Genomic DNA, 21,441 nt, shown 5'->3' with positions numbered 1-21,441 from the left:
AGTGTACGGGCGAACGGCGGATATGTGAGCAAAGTCCACGCACTTTGAGGAGCAGGTCGGATAACCCCGGATAACTTTTCAGGAAGCACTGCACCACCAGGTTTAAGGTGTGAGCCAGGCAAGGAATGTGTTTCAGTTGGGAAAGGGAGATGGCAGCCATGAAATTCCTTCCGTTATCACTCACTACCTTGCCTGCCTCAAGATCTACAGTGCCCAGCCACGACTGCGTTTCTTTCTGCAAGAACTCGGACAGAACTTCCGCGGTGTGTCTGTTGTCGCCCAAACACTTCATAGCCAATACAGCTTGCTGACGTTTGCCAGTAGCTGCCCCATAATGGGAGACCTGGTGTGCAACAGTGGCAGCTGCGGATGGAGTGGTTGTGCGACTGCGGTCTGTGGACGAGCTCTCGCTTCTGCAGGAGGACGAAGAGGAGGAGGGGGTGCGAACGGCTACAGCCAATTGTTTCCTAGACCGTGGGCTAGGCAGAACTGTCCCAAACTTGCTGTCCCCTGTGGACCCTGCATCCACCACATTTACCCAGTGTGCCGTGATGGACACGTAACGTCCCTGGCCATGCCTACTGGTCCATGCATCTGTTGTCAGGTGCACCTTTGTGCTCACAGATTGCCTGAGTGCATGGACGATGCGCTCTTTAACATGCTGGTGGAGGGCTGGGATGGCTTTTCTGGAAAAAAAAGTGTCGACTGGGTAGCTCGTAGCGTGGTACAGCGTAGTCCATCAGGGCTTTGAAAGCTTCGCTTTCAACTAACCGGTAGGGCATCATCTCTAACGAGATTAGTCTAGCTATGTGTGCGTTCAAACCCTGTGTACGCGGATGCGAGGCTAAGTACTTCCTTTTTCTAACCATAGTCTCATGTAGGGTGAGCTGGACTGGAGAGCTGGAGATCGTGGAACTAGCGGGGGTGCCGGTGGACATGGCAGACTGAGAGACGGTGGGAGATGGTATTGTTGCCACCGGTGCCCTAGATGCAGTGTTTCCTACTACGAAACTGGTGATTCCCTGACCCTGACGGCTTTGGCCTGGCAAAGAAACCTGCACAGATACTGCAGGTGGTGCGGAAAATGGTGGCCCTACACTGCCGGAAGGGATGTTGCGTTGCTGACTAGCTTCATTGGCCGAGGGTGCTACAACCTTAAGGGACGTTTGGTAGTTAGTCCAGGCTTGCAAATGCATGGTGGTTAAATGTCTATGCATGCAACTTGTATTGAGACTTTTCAGATTCTGTCCTCTGCTTAAGGTAGTTGAACATTTTTGACAGATGACTTTGCGCTGATCAATTGGATGTTGTTTAAAAAAATGCCAGACTGCACTCTTTCTAGCATCGGATACCTTTTCAGGCATTGCAGACTGAGCTTTAACCGGATGGCCACGCTGTCCTCCAACAGGTTTTAGCTTTGCCACGCGTTTTGGGCAAGATACGGGCCCGGCAGATGGAACCTGTTGCGATGTTGATGCCTGCTGCGGCCCCTCCTCCTCCGCTTCAGAACTGCTGCCGCCTGCACCCTGTTCCCCCAATGGCTGCCAATCGGGGTCAAGAACTGGGTCATCTATTACCTCTTCTTGTAGCTCGTGTGCAACTTCGTCTGTGTCACCGTGTCGGTCGGTGGTATAGCGTTCGTGATGGGGCAACATAGTCTCATCAGGGTCTGATTCTTGATCAGCACCCTGCGAGGGCAATGTTGTGGTCTGAGTCAAAGGACCAGGATAGTAGTCTGGCTGTGGCTGTGCATCAGTGCACTCCATGTCAGATTCAACTTGTAATGGGCATGGACTGTTAACTGCTTCACTTTCTAAGCCAGGGACGGTATGTGTAAAGAGCTCCATGGAGTAACCCGTTGTGTCGCCTGCTGCATTCTTCTCTGTTGTTGTTTTTGCTGAAGAGGACAAGGAAGCGACTTGTCCCTGACCGTGAACATCCACTAACGACGCGCTGCTTTGACATTTACCAGTTTCACGAGAGGAGGCAAAAGAGCTAGAGGCTGAGTCAGCAAGATAAGCCAAAACTTGCTCTTGCTGCTCCGGCTTTAAAAGCGGTTTTCCTACTCCCAGAAAAGGGAGCGTTCGAGGCCTTGTGTAGCCAGACGACGAACCTGGCTCCACAGCTCCAGACTTAGGTGCAATATTTTTTTTCCCACGACCAGCTGATGCTCCACCACTACCACTACCCTCATTACCAGCTGACAATGAACGCCCCCGGCCACGACCTCTTCCACCAGACTTCCTCATTGTTTTAAAAATGTTACCAAACGAACGGTATTTGTTGCTGTCACACAACTTACACCGTGAGCTATAACTTCAGTATGATTTAGCTACCCCTTTACAGGTGGGTGAGACCACAACGAAAATCAGCCACAATGTTACACACTCTGTTGTTGTTGGCAACAAATGAGATGGCACACACGCAGGACTGTCACTGAAGCGCAAATGTAAATATTTATCTCCCACTGATTTGTGTTTGTTTTTTTTAAAAGGGAGACTTCAGAAAAAAAAAAAATTTAAAAAAAATTATTTTTTACAGAAGAATTTATAAAACAAATAAAATGAAATGATTGTTTCAGGGAGAATTTAGGAAAAAAAAAAAAAAAGGCTTTGTAGGGCCCACTGAGTGAGAGAGGACGCACACAGGAGTCAGGAGTGGCACACAAGCCCAGAGGCCAATATTAATCTCCCACCGATTGATTTAGTTATTTTTTTTGGTAGATTTTGGAACCCAAATCAAGCAAAAAAATTAATAGGCTTTCTATGGCCCACAATTGGGGAGAGAGAGAGAGATGGCACACCCAGGAGTCAAGACTGGCACACAAGCAGAAGGGGCAATATGAATCTCCCACAGATTTTTTTTTTTTTTTTTTTCAGGGAGACTTGAGAGAAAAAAAAATACAAAAAAAATGATTTTTTTCAGGAATAATTTAGAAACCAAAGAAAATAAAATGATTGTTTCAGGGAGAATTTAGAAAACAAATAAAACAAAAAATAGGCTTTCTAGGGCCCACTGAGTGACAGATGACGCACACAGGAGTCAGGAGTGGCACACAAGCCCAGAGGCCAATATTAATCTCCCACTGATTGATTTAGTGATTTTTTTTGGTAGATTTTGGAACCCAAACCAAGCAAAAAAATTAATAGGCTTTCTATGGCCCACAATTGGGGAGAGAGAGAGAGATGGCACACCCAGGAGTCAAGACTGGCACACAAGCAGAAGGGGCAATATGAATCTCCCACAGATTTGTTTTTTTGTTTTTTTTTTCAGGGAGACTTGAGAGAAAAAAAAATAGAAAAAAAATGATTTTTTTCAGGAATAATTTAGAAACCAAAGAAAATAAAATGATTGTTTCAGGGAGAATTTAGAAAACAAATAAAACAAAAAATAGGCTTTCTAGGGCCCACTGAGTGACAGATGACGCACACAGGAGTCAGGAGTGGCACACAAGCCCAGAGGCCAATATTAATCTCCCACTGATTGATTTAGTGATTTTTTTTGGTAGATTTTGGAACCCAAATCAAGCAAAAAAATTAATAGGCTTTCTATGGCCCACAATTGGGGAGAGAGAGAGAGATGGCACACCCAGGAGTCAAGACTGGCACACAAGCAGAAGGGGCAATATGAATCTCCCACAGATTTTTTTTTTTTTTTTTTTTTTTCAGGGAGACTTGAGAGAAAAAAAAATACAAACAAAATGATTTTTTTCAGGAATAATTTAGAAACCAAAGAAAATAAAATGATTGTTTCAGGGAGAATTTAGAAAACAAATAAAACAAAAAATAGGCTTTCTAGGGCCCACTGAGTGACAGATGACGCACACAGGAGTCAGGAGTGGCACACAAGCCCAGAGGCCAATATTAATCTCCCACTGATTGATTTAGTGATTTTTTTTGGTAGATTTTGGAACCCAAATCAAGCAAAAAAATTAATAGGCTTTCTATGGCCCACAATTGGGGAGAGAGATGGCACGCTCAGGACTGGCACACAAGCCCAGAGGCCAATATTAATCTCCCTTTTTTTTTTTTCCAGGGAAAATTTATAAACCCAATAAAAAAAATAATAATAAATAGGCTTTCTATGGCCCACTATCTGAGAGAGAGAGATGGCACGCTTAGGACTGGCACACAAGCCCAAAGCCCAATATTAATCTCCCACTGATTGATTGATTGATTTTTTCAGGTAGAATTATGAACCCAAATCAACCAAAAAAATAAATAGGCTTTCTATGGCCCACTATTTGTGAGAGAGATGGCACGCTCAGGACTGGCACACAAGCCCAGAGGCCAATATTAATCTCCCACTTTTTTTTTTTTTCCAGGGAAAATTTATAAACCCAATAAAATAATAAAAAAAATAGGCTTTCTATGGCCCACTATCTGAGAGAGAGAGAGATGGCACGCTTAGGACTGGCACACAAGCCCAAAGGCCAATATTAATCTCCCACTGATTGATTTATTGATTTTTTCAGGTAGAATTTAGAACCCAAATCAAGCAAAAAAATTAATAGGCTTTCTATGGCCCACTGAGTGAGAGATGGCACACACAGGAGTAAGGAGTGGCACACAAGCCCTGAGGCCAATATTTTTCTCCCACTGATTGATGTTGTGATTTTTTCTGGTAGATTTTGGAACCCAAATCAAGCAAAAAAATAAATAGGCTTTCTATGGCCCACTGAGTGAGAGAGGACACAGACAGAGATGGCACTCTAGCAGAAATGTCAATCTTAATCTCCCACAAAAAAAAAAAAAAAAGGAACTGTCCTTCAATTACTATCTCCCTGCAGTAATCTCAGCCAGGTATGGCAGGCAGCAATAAGGAGTGGACTGATGCACAAATTAAATAAAAAGTGTGGACAAACAAACAAGATAGCTGTGCAGAAAGGAAGGAACAAGAGGATTTGTGCTTTGAAAAAAGCAGTTGGTTTGCACAGCGGCGTACACACAGCAATGCAGCTATCAGGGAGCCTTCTAGGGCAGCCCAATGAGCTACAGCGCTGAGGAAAAAAAAAAAAAAGGAGCTTCCACTGTCCCTGCACACCGAAGGTGGTGTTGGGCAGTGGAAATCGCTACAGCACAAGCGGTTTTGTGGTTAATGGACCCTGCCTAACGCTATCCCTGCTTCTGACGAAGCGGCAGCAACCTCTCCCTAAGCTCAGATCAGCAGCAGTAACATGGCGGTCGGCGGGAACTCCCCTTTATAGCCCCTGTGACGCCGCAGACAGCAAGCCAATCACTGCAATGCCCTTCTCTAAGATGGTGGGGACCAGGACCTATGTCATCACGCTGCCCACACTCTGCGTTTACCTTCATTGGCTGAGAAATGGCGCTTTTCGCGTCATTGAAACGCGACTTTGGCGCGAAAGTCACGTACCGCATGGCCGACCACGCACAGGGGTCGGATCGGGTTTCATGAAACTCGACTTCGCTAAAAGTCGGCGACTTTTGAAAATGTTCGACCCGTTTCGCTCAACCCTACCGACGATGACAAAAGGAGAAAAAAAAAAAGAACAACTTTATTGACAGTGACAAACGCAGACAAACGGATACTTCGCGAACGGACATCCAAATTAGAAAAACGCGGTCACATGCGTTAACGCAAGCGTTAATGTGACGCCGATTTTTGGACAAATTGGCTCCTTTTCTGTACATGCGTTTATTGGATCCGTTTAACGCCATGTACTTGACGCAATGTGAACCTAGCCTTACCTGTCTCATATCGATCCTCTATACTTAGTATGATACCCCCACAACTCCTCTATACATAGTATGATGTCCCTACTGCTCCCCCAAAACATAGTATAACAAAACACAGTATATTGACTTACACAAAAGCCCTCACACTGCATAATGGCTCCCACATTAGAACCCACACTATATAATGACCCCCCCAGTAGTCCACAAACTGTGTAATGGCCCCTACATTAGCTTCCAAACTGTATAAATGCTCTCGAATTAGCCCCCAAACTGTATAATGGGCCCAACAGTAGGCCCGAAAGTGCATAATGTCCCCCGCATTACCTTTCACACTGTATAATGGGCACCACATTAACTCGTATACTGTATAATTGCCCCCAGTTTAGCTCCTACACTGTGTAATGGCCCTCACATTAGCCCCCAATTTGTAAAATGGGTCTCACATTAGCCTACAAACTGTATAATGAGCCTCACACAGTGTATGAGACTCCCATCCACACTGTTTCAGGGTCCTCCATTGTTTATGATGCCCCAAGTTTTCACTAAATTAAAAAAAAACATCATATGCTCCCCTAATTCAGGATCCAACACAAGCGAGGCTTGGGCAGATCAAAGCCCTGTCATAGCACTGACACACGCATAAAATGTCAGAGTCTCGGTGTGGCATGATGGCATCCCTGCACCGGGACTTTCATGACCCTGTGGTCTATAGAACAGAGCGCAGTAGTGCAGAGAGATTGTCTCTTTCTGCTATACCGTGGGGCTTAACTGTATTGGCATAATGTGAATGCAGATACAGTTAAGGGTAGAGAAAAAGCAAACAAAAAAGGGGAATAGTGCCTCTCTGTATATTATATGGTAGATAGCCTCTGATACTGCAGTCAGGATCCAGATTCCGCTTGACCATCGGATAAGTTAGGAAAAACAATTGGATCAGCAAACTGAATTTCAATATAAAAACTCTTCTTTATTTCATTCTTTTAAAAAAAAATTAGTCCAGACAGATGATAATATCATGTAGCATGCTTACGTGTTTCTGGCCGTAGGTCCATGTGGGCCCCCCTGAGCACAGGGTCTGGGGCAACCGCACCCCTCCCCACCCCCAGTAGCTATGCTACTGCCACTTCCCAATCTGGTGCCTATCATTTCATTAAATCTGAGGCCCAAAGTAGGAATTACCCAAGCCCTTAGCAAACTACAGTGGGTATGGAGAGTATTCAGATCCCTTTACATTTTTTCTCATTAATGTACACTCTGCACCCCATCTTGACTGAAAAGAAAACAGAAATGTGGAGATTTTTGCAAATTTATTAAAAAAGAAAAACTGAAATATCACATGGTCAAAAGTATTCAGACCCTTTGCTCAGACACTCATATTTAAGTCACATGCTGTCCATTTCCTTGTGATTCTCCTTGATATGGTTCTACTCCTTCATTGGAGTCCAGCTGTGTTTAATTAAACTGACAGGATTTGATTTGGAGAGGCACACACCTGTCTATATAAGACCTCACAGCTCACAGTGCATGTCAGACCAAACGAGAATCATGAGGTCAAAGGAACTGGCCATGGAATAAATGGCGCTATAACAATAAATAATAATAATAATAATAATAAAGGAGCTCAGAGACAGAATTGTGGCAAGGCACAGATCTCACCACAGTTACAACAGAATTTCTGCAGTACTCAAGGTTCCGTAATCCTTATGGAAGAAGCTTGGGACCACCAGAAGTCTTCCTAGACCTTGCAGTCCAGCCAAACTGAGCAAGTGTGGGAGAAGAGCCTTGGGGAGAGAGGTAAAGAAGAACCCCAAAATCACTGTAGCTGAGCTCCAGATATGCAGTAGGGAGATGGGAGAAAGTTCCACAAAGTCAACTATCATTGCAGCCCTCCACCAGTCAGGCCTTTATGGCAGAGTGGCCCGACGGAAGCCTCTCCTCAGTGCAAAACATATGAAAGCCCGCATAGAGTTTGCTCAAGAACACATGAAGGACTCCCAGATTATGAAAAATAAGATTCTCTGGTCTGATGAGATGAAGCTAGACCTTTTTTGTGATAATTCTAAGTGATGTGTGGAGAAAACCAGGCACTGCTCATCACCTGCCCAATACAATCCCAACAATGAAACATGGAGGTGGCAGCATCATGCTATGGGGGTGTTTTTCAGCTGCAGCAACAGGACGACTGGTTATCATTGAAGGAAACATGAACACGGCCAAGTACAGAGATATCCTGGATGAAAACCTCTTCCAGAGTACTCTGGACCTCAGACTTGGCCAAAGGATCACCTTCCAAAAAGACAATGACTTTAAGCACACAGCTAAAATAACAAAGGAGTGGCTTCAGAACAACTCTGTGACCAATCTTGACTGGCCCAGCCAGAGCCATGACCTAAACACAATTGAGCATCTCTGGAGAGACCTGAAAATGGCTGTCCACCAACGTTCACCATCCAACCTGACAGAACTGGAGAGGATCTGCAAAGAAGAATAGTAGAGGATCCCCAAATCCAGGTGTGAAAATCTTTTGCATCATTCCCAAGAAGACTCATGGCTGTACTAGCTCAAAGGGTGCTTCTACTCAATACTGAGCAAAGGGTCTGAATACTTATGACCATGTGATGCAGAATGTACATTAATGAGAAAAAAAATGAACTTTTTTGAATATTACAAATGGCTGAAATGAAACAAAGTGAAAAATGTAAAGGGGTCTGAATACTTTCCATACCCACTGTACACTTTGCCAGGATTCTCCAACTTTCCTGGATTTCTTATACTTCACCAAGCTGTACCCAAATTATATATATGCTGTGTGTATATATACTGTATATACAGCTCTGGCAAAAATTAAGTGACCATTGCAAAATGTTCAGTTTGACTGATTTTTCTCTTTATAGGTAAATTTTTGAGTAAAATGTAAATTGTTCTTTTATTCTATAAACTTCAGAGACCATGTCTCTGAATTTCCAAGCAATACATTTTGTATTTTTTTTCTGGCAAAGAAAAATGGTCAAAAAAACAGTGTTTTCAGACCTCAAATAATGCAAAGAAAACAAGTTCATAATCATTTAGAAACAACAATACTAATGTTTTAACTCAGGAAGAGTTCAGAAATCAATATTTTGTGGAATAACCATGATTTTTAATCAGTTTTCATGTGTCTTGGCATGCTTTCTATCAGTCTTTCACACTGTTTCTGGCGCAAAAAAGTAAGCAGTTCTTCTTGTTTGATCCATCAAACTCTTGACTACATTCCAGAGGTTTTCAATGGGGTTCACGTCTGGAGATTGGGCTGTCCATGACAGGGTTTTGATGTGGTGGTCTCTTAATTTTTGCCAGAGCTGTATATTAAACCTGGGAGTCCATTATATATATGAGAGAAATATTTAGGAATTATAGCAATCCTTGATAATTTCTCCTTTCACAGTCCCAGAATCCAAATCCATAACATCTGCTCCTCTAAAGTAAATGTACACATGTGGTCAAAATTGTTGATGCCTCTCGTTTAATAACAGAAAAACCCACAATGGTCACATAAATAACTTGAATCTGATAAAAGTAACAATAAATAACAAATCTATGAGAATGGACAAATTAAAGTCAGACATTTTTTTAAACCATGTTTGCACAGAATTTAAAAAAATAAAAACTTATGAAACAGGCCTGGACGAAAATGATGGTACCCATAACTTAACCCCTTCACCCCGGAGCTTTTTTCGTTTTTCGCTACCCATCTTTCCAGAGCCATAACTTTTTAATTTTTCCGTCAATATAGCCACGTGGGGACTTATTTTTTGCCGGACAAGTTGTACTTTTGAACAATACCATTGGTTTTACCATGTCATGTAACAGAAAACGGGAAAAAAAATCCAAGTGCAGTGAAATTGCAAAAAAAGTGCAATCCCACACTTGTATTTTGTTTGGCTTATTTGCTAGGTTCACTAAATGCTAAAACTGACCTGCCATTATGATTCTCCAGGTCATTCCGAGTTCATAGACACCAAACATGTCTAGGTTCTCTTTTATCTAAGTGGTAAGAAAAATTCCAAATTTGCTAAAAAAAAAAATTTGTGCAATTTTCCAATACCCGTAGCGTCTCCATTTTTCGTGATCTTGGGTTGAGTGAGGGCTTATTTTTTGCGTGCCAAGCTGACATTTTTAATGATACAATTTTGGTGCAGATATGTTATTTTAGTCACCCGTTATTACATTTTAATGCAATGTTGCGGTGACCAAAAAAACGTAATTTTGGCGTTTTGATTTTTTTTCTCACTACGCCGTTTAGCGGTCAGGTTAATCCTTTTTTTGTATTGATAGATCAGGCGATTTTAAAAGCGGCGATACCAAATATCTGTAGGTTTGATTTTTTTTATTGTTTTATTTTGATTGGGGCGAACGGGGTGATTTGAATTTATATATATATATATATATATATATATATATATATATATACTAGCTATTGAACCCGTTCTATGCCCGGGTGGCGAGCATCTATATTGGTATATGGTCTCCATCCTGGTATGTGCTGCTCCATCATGCGTCCCCATCCTGTCATGAGCTGCACCCATCCTGCACCCCCATTCTGACATGTGCTGCTCCAATCCTGCACCCTCATTCTGACATGTGCTGCTCCATCCTGCGTCACCATCCTGTCATGTGCTGCACCCATCCTGCGCCCCCATCCTGCCATGTGTTGCACCCATCTTGCGCCCCCATTCTGTCGTGTGTTGCACCCATCCTGCGCCCCATTCTGTCATGTGCTGCTCCCATCCTGCGCCCCCATTGTGACATGTGCTGCTCCCATCCTGCGCCCCCATTCTGACATGTGCTGCACCCATCCTGCGCCTCCATTCTGACATGTTCTGCACCCATCCTGCGCCTCCATTCTGTCATTTGCTGCTCCCATCCTGCATCCCCATCCTGTCATGTGCTGCTCCCATCCTGTGCCCCCGTTCTGTCATGTGCTGCTCCCATCCTGTGCCCCTGTTCTGTCATGTGCTGCTTCCATCCTGCGCCCGTTCTGTCATGTGCTGCTTCCATCCTGCACCCCAGTTCTGTCATGTGCTGCCCTATTCTGTCATGTGCTGCTCCCATCCTGTGCCCCTGTTCTGTCATGTGCTGCTCCCATCCTGTGCCCATTCTGTCATGTGCTGCTCCCATCCTGCGCCCCCGTTCTGTCATGTGCTTCTCCCATCCTGCGCCACCATTCTTTAATTTGCTTCTCCCATCTATATGTCCCATAAGCTGCTCCATTATGGTTGATGGCCCCCATAAGATGCTCCATAGTGTATGCCCCCCGTACACTGCTCCATAAAGGTTTATGGCCCCCATAAGACGCTCCAGTGTGTATGCCCCCGTACACTACTCCATAAAGGTTTATGGCCCCCATAAGATGCTCCATAATATATGCCCTCGTACACTGCTCCATTATGGTTGATGGCCCCATAAGATGCTCCATTGTATTATATGCCCCCCATAAGATGCTCCATTGTATTATAAGCCCCCATAAGATGCTCCATAGTGTTATATGCCCCCCATAAGATGCTCCATAGTGTATGCCCCATATGCTGCTGCTATATATAAAAAACAAAATACCGTACTCACCTATGGTCACTGGGCGCCGAGTGCTGGGGGGGGACACCGACGCGCTGTGGGGGTCAGGTGCCGGTATCGCCGCTAGCTCAGGCCCCCAGCACTTGCTATACTCACCTGTCTGTCCCGTTCCACCGCTGCGTCATCGCGCCCTCTGAACTGTGAACGTCACAGCAGAGGACCCGGGAGATGGAGCAGCACGCAGCGCTGGAACGGGGGACAGGTGAATATACTTACCCTCCTGGCAGTCCCTGCTATCCGGTGGAGATCGCGGTGTGCATTCAGTGTTTACGCATACCGCGATCTCCTGGGAGCGTCACTCTGTGAGGGCCAGACTGCGCCGGCGCTTGCGCTTGCGCAGTCTATAAAGGCTTCGGACAGAGTGACGCTCCCAGCGTTATATTATAGATATACAGTATATATATATTTTAACACATTTTTTTTTTTTTGGCATGCTTCAATAGCCTAGAAGCATGCACTACTCGATCGCCTCTGCTACATAGAGGTGATGCACAGATCACCTCTATGCAGCAGAATTGCAGGCTTGCTATGAGCGCCGACCACAGCTGACATGTGGCGGTTTGAGGTGGGCTCACTGTCGGAGCCCACCTCAAAGCTCGGGATACTGCCAGCTGACGTACTATTCCCTCAGCTGGCAGAAAGGGGTTAATGTTTTGTTGCACAACCTTTTGAGGCAATCACTGCAATCAAACGATTCCTGTAACTGTCAATGAGACTTCCGCACCTCTTGACTGGTATTTTGGCTCACTACTCAAAAGCAAACTGCTCCAGTTGTCCCGTGTTTGAAGGTTGCCTGTCCAGAAGGCCTGTTTCAGCTCTTTCCGAAGAATGCTCAATAGTATTTAGGTCAGGACTCATAGAAGGCCACTTCAGAAAAGTCCAATGTTTTCCTCTTAGCCATTTTTGGGTGTTTTTAGCAGTATCTTATGGGTCATTCTCCTGTTGCAAGACCCACGACCTGCGACTGAGACCAAGCTTTCTGACACTGGGCAGCACATTTCTCTCTAGAATCCCTTGATAGTCTTGAGATTTCATTGTACCCTGCACAGACTCGAGACACCCTGTACCAGATGCAGCAAAGCAGCACCAGAACATAACAGAGCCTCCTCCATGTTTCACAGTAGGGACAGTGTTCTTTTCTTGATAGGCTTCTTTTTTACATGTGTGAACATAGAGCTGATATGTCTTGCCTAAAAGTTCCATTTTTGTCCCATCTGTCCATATGACATTCTCTCAGAGGCTTTGTGGCTTGTCAACATATAGTTTGGCAAATTCCAGGCTGATATTTTTATGATTGTTTTTCAACAATGGAGTCCTCCTTGGTCGTCCCCCATGAATTCAACTTTGGCTCATACAATGACGGATTGTGCGATCTGACACTGATGTTGCTTGAGCTTGAAGTTCACCTTTAATCTGTTTAGAAGTTTTTCTGGGCTCTTTTGTTACCATTCGTATTATCCGTCTCTTTGATTTGTCATCAATTTTCCTCCTGTGGCCACATCAAGGGAGGTTGGCTGCAGTCCCATGGCTCTTAAATTTCTGAATAATATTTTGAATGTAAAATATGCTGGAATAATTAGCAGCTGCCATGTCGCGTTTGGAGAGTGGTGTCCTTCTTTTGAGAGGTGCACAAAACTGGCTGACTGCGCATTTATGCATGACAAAAATGCGGACACTGCGGGATCACAGGTCTTATGGCGTTCACAGTGCCTCCATCAGTCTCATTATGGGGAATTTTCCACCAAGGATTCCGACTGAATCACGTATTTCAGAGATTTAAACGGAAACCCAGGTGTAAGTGCTCAGTGCAGTGCACGGGATAAATGTGCACCGAGCCTTACTGCGATCTTTGGGAGGCAGAATGAAAAAAATCAACAGCATGTGAAGAATTGGTTTTATTTATTTTTCATGCCGTTCCTCGTGCGGTATAAGTGATTAAGGAGACTTTATTCTTCGAGTTGGTGCGCTTACAGCGATACCAGATTTATAGCGGGTTTTTATGTTTGGCAGCTGTCACACACTAGAAAATGCTTTTTATTGTAAAAACAAGTTTTTGCATCACCATATTTTGAGAGCTATAATTTTTTCATATTTTGGCTGACCGAGTCATGAGATGACTTGTTTTTGCAGGACGAGCTGATGTTTTTATTGGTACCATTTTCGGGCACATGACTTTTTTTGATCGCTTTCTGTTCTGATTTTTGGGAAACAGAATTATCAAACACCAGGAATTCAGGATTTTTTTTTTAATGACGTTCCGTGTGTAGCAAAATTAATAAGGCAGCTTTATTCTTCGGGTCAGTACGATTACAGTGATATCACATTTATAAATTTTTTTAAGTTTTGCCGCTTTTTCACTATAAAAACTATTTTATAGAAAAAATAATTGTTTTTGCATTGCTTTATTCTGAAAACTATAATTTTTTTATTTTTCTGCTGTTGGAGCTGTATGATGGCTTGTTTTTTGCGCGACAAAATGATGTTTTCAGCGGTATCATTTTTATTTTGATATGACCTTTTGATCGCATTTTATTTTACTTTTTGCTTGGTGGCATGATGAACAAGTGAAGGTTTTGCTCCTTTATTTTTTTTACAGTGTGAACTGAAGGAGTTAACAAGTATGACCATTTTATAGGTTGGCTCGTTCCTAACGTGGCGATACCCAATATGTGTACTTTTTGTGTTTATATATATATACTAGATGGTGGCCCGATTCTAACGCATCGGGTATTCTAGAATATGCATGTCCACATAGTATATTGCACAGCCCACATAGTATATTGCCCAGCCACGTAGTATATTGCACAGCCCACGTAGTATATTGCCCAGTCAAGTAGTATATTGCCCAGTCACATAGTATATTGCCCAGCCACGTAGTATATTGCCCAGCCACGTAGTATATTGCCCAGCCATGTAGTATATTGCCCAGCAACGTAGTATATTGCCCAGCCACGTAATATATTGCACAGCCCACGTAGTATATTGCCCAGCCACGTAGTATATTGCCCAGTTACGTAGTATATTTCCCAGTCACATAGTATATTGCCCAGTCACATAGTAAACAGCACAGAGCCACATAGTATATTGCCCAGCCACGTAGTATACAGCACTAGGGTTGAGTAACTATTACTTTTTTAGGGTCGAGTCGGGTTTCGCGAAACCCGACTATCTCAAAAGTCGAGTCGAGTGAAATCGGCCGATTATGGCAAAAAGTCGGGGATCAACCGAAACACGAAACCCAATGCAGTCAATGGGAAGTCTATCTTTTTTTTCTCTCTCTCTCTCTCTCCTCCGTCCCTGAACAGAAAAGCTGGTGTTACACATTGCAAATCGCTACAGCGCACAAGCGACAAGATGGCGATAGGCGTCCACGCCCCTAAGACCTATGTCATCACTCTGCCCACGCTCCTTCATTGGCTGAAAAAATGGCGCCAAATGCGTCATACGAAACGCGACTTTGGCGCGAAGATCGCCGACCGCATGGACGATCCCACACTAGGATCGGGTCGGGTTTCATGAAACCCGACTTTGCTAAAAGTCGGCGACTTTTGAATTTGTCCGATCCGTTTCGCTCAAGCCTATACAGCACAGAGCCACGTAGTATATTGCACAGCGACGTAGTATACAGCACAGAGCGTCATAGTATATAGCACAGCGACATAGTATACAGCACAGAACCACATAGTATATTGCACAGCGACGTAGTATACAGCACAGAGCCATGTAGTATATTGCCCAATCACGCAGTATATTGCACAGCCCATGTAGTATATTGCCCAGCCACGTAGTATATTGCCCAGCCACGTAGTATATTGCTCAGTGATGTAGTATATTGCCCAGTTACGTAGTATATTGCTCAGTTACGTAGTATATTGCCCAGTCACGTAGTATATTGCCCAGTCACGTAGTATATTGCCCAGTCATGTAGTATACAGCACAGAGCCACATAGTATATTGCCCAGCCACGTAGTATACAGCACAGAGCCACGCAGTATATAGCACAGAGCCACGTAGTATATTGCACAGCGACGTAGTATACAGCACAGAGCCACGTAGTATATTGCACAGCCACGTAGTATATTGCCCAACCACGCAGTATATTGCACAGCCCACGTAGTATATTGCCCAGCCACGTAGTATATTGCCCAGTGATGTAGTATATTGCCCAGTTACGTAGTATATTGCTCAGTTACGTAGTATATTGCCCAGTCACGTAGTATATTGCCCAGTCACGTAGTATATTGCCCAGTCACGTAGTATATTGCCCAGTCACATAGTATACAGCACAGAGCCACATAGTATATTGCCCAGCCATGTAGTATACAGCACAGAGCCACGCAGTATATAGCACAGAGCCACGTAGTAAATTGCCCAGCGACGTAGTATACAGCACAGAGCAACGTAGTATATTGTACAGCGACGTAGTATACAGCACAGAGCCACGTAGTATATTGCACAGCGACATAGTATACAGCACAGAGGCATGTAGTATATTGCCCAGCCACATAGTATATTGGCCAGTCACATAGTATATTGCCCAGCTACGTAGTATATTGCCCAGTCACGTATGTCACAGGTTAAAAAATAAAAAATAAACATATACTCACCTTCTGAGGGTCCCTTGTAGTTCGGTCACATGACCATGACGTCGTGGCAGGTCCTTCTCGCGCAGGCGCGCAGGACCTGTGATGACGTCACGGTCACATGATCGTGACGTCATGGCAGGTCCTTCTCGCGCAGGGCCTGTGATGACGTCGCGGTCACATGACCGTGATGTCATGGCAGGTCCTTCTCCCATACCATCCTTGGCACCGGAACCTGCCATTTGCATGGAGCGGTCACCGGAGCGTCGCGAAAGGTGAGTATATAATGATTTTTTATTTTTTTTATTATTTTTAACATTAGATGTTTTCACTATTGACGCTAGATAAGCAGCATCAATAGTAAAAACTTGGTCACACAGGGTTAATAGCGGCGGTAACGAAGTGAGTTACCCGCGGCATAACGCGGTCCGTTACCGCTGGCATTAACCCTGTGTGAGCGGTGACTGCGGGGAATATGGAACGGGTGCTGGGCACTGACTGGAGGGGAGGGACTAATCGGACTGTGGCCGTCGCTGATTGGTCACAGCAGCCATGAAAGGCAGCTGGCAGCGACTTGGATTCCATGACAGACAGAGGCCGCGACCAATGAATATCCATGACAGACAGACGGAAGAGACCTAGTACTAAATTGTGGCCCGATTCTAACGCATCGAGGCAACCTTTATGACATCATCGTCGCCATGGCAACCATTATGACATCTACATCGATACTGTGCCCGTCGCTGAATCAGAAACGTGAGATGTCTACATCCTTTATGACATCATCGTCGCTGTGCCCGTTGCTGATTGGTCGAGGCCTGGCCTATATATATTGGTTTAATATTTTATCTTTTTTTTCTTTATTTTCTTTATTTTGTGATTTTTTTTAATAGTTTTAAAACATTTTTTGGACTTTTTTTGACTTTTCTACTTAGTCCCTGTATGTGACTTCAGTTTTTATTTGTCTGATCATTAGTCTCTTACAATGCAATACACTGTCAGTATTACACAGGTAGATCATCTGTTAGACTCAGCTGCAAGCTGAGTCTAACAGGCCACCGTAGCTGGCAGACCCGAAAGACATCCCGTGACCTCCGGTTGCCATGACAACACAGGATTCCCCGTGATGTGATCAGATCTCATCATGGGGGGCGCCAGAGAGGTGAGTATAGCAGGGGTCTCCCTCTGCTATCTTCTAAATGCTGTATCTAGGTGATAGCAAAGGGTTAACATCATTGGGACCTGATCTAATCAGGTCCCGATGATGTCACCTGTCAGAGCAATGGCTCTGCCCAGGAATCGCAGCGCTTGCAGGATCTTGGGGGTCCTGAGCGCTGCGAGGCCACCAACCATAGAGAAACCTCAGCGTTGCACAAAGCCCTGCTAGCGCCGACGTTTATCTATCGTTGGCAGTCACAAAGCGGTTAATTCTGTGGAAGCATGGTTGAAAAGCAAAGTCTGACTTTCATTTGTCCATTTTCATAGATCTCTTATTTATTATTACTTTTGTCAGATTCAAGTTATTTCTGTGACCATTGTGGGTTTTTCTGTCATTAACCCCCTCCCGACCTTTGACGCCACGTAGGCGTCATGAAAGTCGGTGCCATTCCGACCCATGACGCCTATGTGGCGTCATGGAAAGATCGCGTCCCTGCAGATCGGGTGAAAGGGTTAACTCCCATTTCACCCGATCTGCAGGGACAGGGGGAGTGGTAGTTTAGCCCAGGGGGGGTGGCTTCACCCCCTCGTGGCTACGATCGCTCTGATTGGCTGTTGAAAGTGAAACTGCCAATCAGAGCGATTTGTAATATTTCACCCATTATAACGGGTGAAATATTACAATCCAGCCATGGCCGATGCTGAAATATCATCGGCCATGGCTGGAAATACTAGTGTGCCCCCACCCCACCCCTCCGATCGCCCCCCCACCCCCCCGATCTGGCCGGTACACTGCTCCGGCTCCCCTCCGTCCAGTGCTCCGCTCCCCCCCGTGCTCGTGTCCGCTCCCCCCGTGCTCCAATCACCCCCCCGTGCTCCAATCACCCCCCCTGCACTCCGATCCACCCCCCCCCCGTGCTCCGTTCCACCCCCCCGTGCTCAATTCCAGCCCCCCCGTGCTCCGTTCCACGCCCCCCGCGCTCCGTTCCACCCCTCCTGCGCTCCGATTCCCCCCCCCGTGCTCCGATCCCCCCCCCGTGGTCCCCCCCCACCCTATCATACTTACCGATCCAGCCGTGGTCCCGTCCGTCTTCTCCCGGGCGCCGCCATCTTCCAAAATGGCGGGCGCATGCGCAGTGCGCCCGCCGAATCTGCCGGCCGGCAGATTCGTTCCAAAGTGCATTTTGATCACTGAGATATAATCTATCTCAGTGATCAAAATAAAAAAAATAATAAATGACCCCCCCCCCCTTTGTCACCCCCATAGGTAGGGACAATAAAAAAATAAAGAATTTTTTTTTTCCACTAATGTTAGAATAGGGTTAGGGTTAGGGGTAGGGTTAGGGGTAGGGTTAGGGTTAAGGTTAGGGCTAGGGGTAGGGGTAGGGGTAGGGTTAGGGTTAGGGGTAGGGTTAGGGGTAGGGTTAGGGGTAGGGTTAGGGTTAGGGCTAGGGTTAGGAATGTGCACACATATTCTGGTCCTCTGCGGATTTTTCCGCTGCGGATTTGATAAATCCGCAGTGCTAAACCGCTGCGGATTTATGGCGGATTTACCGCGTTTTTTTCTGCGCATTTCACTGCGGTTTTACAATTGCGATTTTCTATTGGAGCAGTTGTAAAACCGCTGCGGAATCCGCACAAAGAAGTGACATGCTGCGGAATGTAAACCGCTGCGTTTCCGTGCAGTTTTTCCGCAGCATGTGTACAGCGATTTTTGTTTCCCATAGGTTTACATTGAACTGTACACTCATGGGAAACTGCTGCGGATCCGCAGCATGTGCACATACCTTTAGAATTAGGCTATGTGCACACGGTGCGGATTTGGCTGCGGATCCGCAGCAGTGTTCCATCAGGTTTACAGTACCATGTAAACATATGAAAAACCAAATCCGCTGTGCCCATGGTGCGGAAAATACCGCGCGGGAACGCTGCATTGTATTTTCCGCAGCATGTCAATTCTTTGTGCGGATTCCGCAGCGTTTTACACCTGTTCCTCAATAGGAATCCGCAGGTGAAATCCGCACAAAAAACACTGGAAATCCGCGGAAAATCCGCAGGTAAAACACAGTGCCTTTTACCCGCAGATTTTTCAAAAATGGTGCGGAAATATCTCACACGAATCCGCAACGTGGGCACATAGCCTTAGGGTTAGGGTTGGAATTAGGGTTGTGGTTAGGGTTAGGGGTGTGTTGGGGTTAGTGTTGTGGTTAGGGGTGTGTTGGGGTTAGGGTTGTGATTAGGATTATGGCTACAGTTGGGATTAGGGTTAGGGGTGTGTTGGGGATAGTGTTGGAGTTAGAATTGAGGGGTTACCACTGTTTAGGCACATCAGGGGTCTCCAAACGCAACATGGCGCCACCATTGATTCCAGCCAATCTCGTATTCAAAAAGTCAAATGGTGCTCCCTCACTTCCGAGCCCTGACGTGTGCCCAAACAGTGGTTTACCCCCACATATGGGGTATCAGCATACTCAGGACAAACTGCGCAACAATTACTGGGGTCCAATTTCTCCTGTTACCCTTGTGAATCTAAAAAAATGCTTGCTAAAACATAATTTTTGAGGAAAGAAAAATGATTTTTTATTTTCACGGCTCTGCGTTGTAAACGTCTGTGAAGCACTTGGGGGTTCAAAGTGCTCACCACATATCTAGATAAGTTCCTTGGGGGGTCTAGTTTCTAAAATGGGGTCACTTGTGGGGGGTCTCTACTGTTTAGGCACACCAGGGGCTCTGCAAACGCAACGTGACACCCGCAGACCATTCCATCAAAGTCTGCATTTCAAAAGTCACTACTTCCCTTCTGAGCCCCGACGTGTGCCCAAACAGTGGTTTACCCCCACATATGGGGTATCAGCGTACTCAGGAGAAACTGGACAACAACTTTTGGGGTCCAATTTCTCCTGTAACCCTTGGGAAAATAAAAAATTCTGGGCTAAATAATTATTTTTGAGGAAAGAAAACGTATTTATTATTTTCACGGCTCTGCATTATAAACTTCTATGAAGCACTTGGGGGTTCAAAGTGCTCACCACACATCTAGATAAGTTCCTTTCAGGGTCTAGTTTCCAAAATGGGGTCACTTGTGGGGGGTTTCTACTGTTTAGGCACATCAAGGGCTCTGCAAACGCAACGTGACGCTCGCAGAGCATTCCATCAAAGTCTGCATTTCAAAACGTCACTACTTCAATTCCAAGCCCCGGCATGTGCCCAAACAGTAGTTTACCCCCACATATGGGGTATCACCGTACTCAGGAGAAACTGGACAACAACTTTTGGGGTCAAATTTCTCCTGTTACCCTTGGGAAAATTAAAAAATTCTGGGCTAAATAATTATTTTTGAGGAAAGAAAACGTATTTATTATTTTCACGGCTCTGCATTATAAACTTCTATGAAGCACTTGGGGGTTCAAAGTGCTCACCACACATCTAGATAAGTTCCTTTGGGGGTCTAGTTTCCAAAATGGGGTCACTTGTGGGGGGTTTCTACTGTTAAGCCACATCAGGGGCTCTGCAAACGCAACGTGACGCCCACAGAGCATTCCATCAAAGTCTGCATTTCAAAACGTCACTACTTCACTTCAGAGCCCCGGCATGTGCCCAAACAGTGGTTTACCCCCACATATGGGGTATCAGCGTACTCAGGAGAAACTGGACAACAACTTTTGGGGTCAAATTTCTCCTGTTACCCTTGGGAAAATAAAAAATTGCAGGCTAAAAGATCATTTTTGAGAAAATAATTTTTTTTTTTTTTTCATGGCTCTGCGTTATAAACTTCTGTGAAGCACTTGGGGGTTCAAAGTCCTCACCACACATCTAGATTAGTTCCTTTGGGGGTCTAGTTTCCAAAATGGTGTCATTTCTGGGGGATCTCCAATGTTTAAGCACACAGGGGCTCTCCAAACGTGACATGGTGTCCGCTAATGATTGGAGCTAATTTTCCATTTAAAAAGCCAAATGGCGTGCCATCCCTTCCGAGCCCTGCCGTGCGCCCAAACAGTGGTTTACCCCCACATTTGGGGTATCAGCGTACTCAGGACAAACTGGACAACAATATTTGGGGTCCAATTTCTCCCATTATCCTTGGCAAAATAGGAAATTCCAGGCTAAAAAATCATTTTTGAGGAAAGAAAAATTATTTTTTATTTTCATGGCTCTGCGTTATAAACTTCTGTGAAGCACCTGGGGGTTTAAAGTGCTCAATATGCATCTAGATAAGTTCCTTGGGGGGTCTAGTTTCCAAAATGGGGTCACTTGTGGGGGAGCTCCAATGTTTAGGCACACAGGGGGCTCTCCAAACGCGACATGGTGTCCGCTAACAATTGGAGCTAATTTTCCATTCAAAAAGTCAAATGGCGCGCCTTCCCTTCCGAGCCCTGCCGTGTGCCCAAACA

This window comes from Ranitomeya imitator, chromosome 2 (assembly GCF_032444005.1).
Source record: "Ranitomeya imitator isolate aRanImi1 chromosome 2, aRanImi1.pri, whole genome shotgun sequence".
NCBI classification, from domain to species: Eukaryota; Metazoa; Chordata; class Amphibia; order Anura; family Dendrobatidae; genus Ranitomeya; species Ranitomeya imitator.
This window is presented reverse-complemented; position numbering follows the sequence as displayed.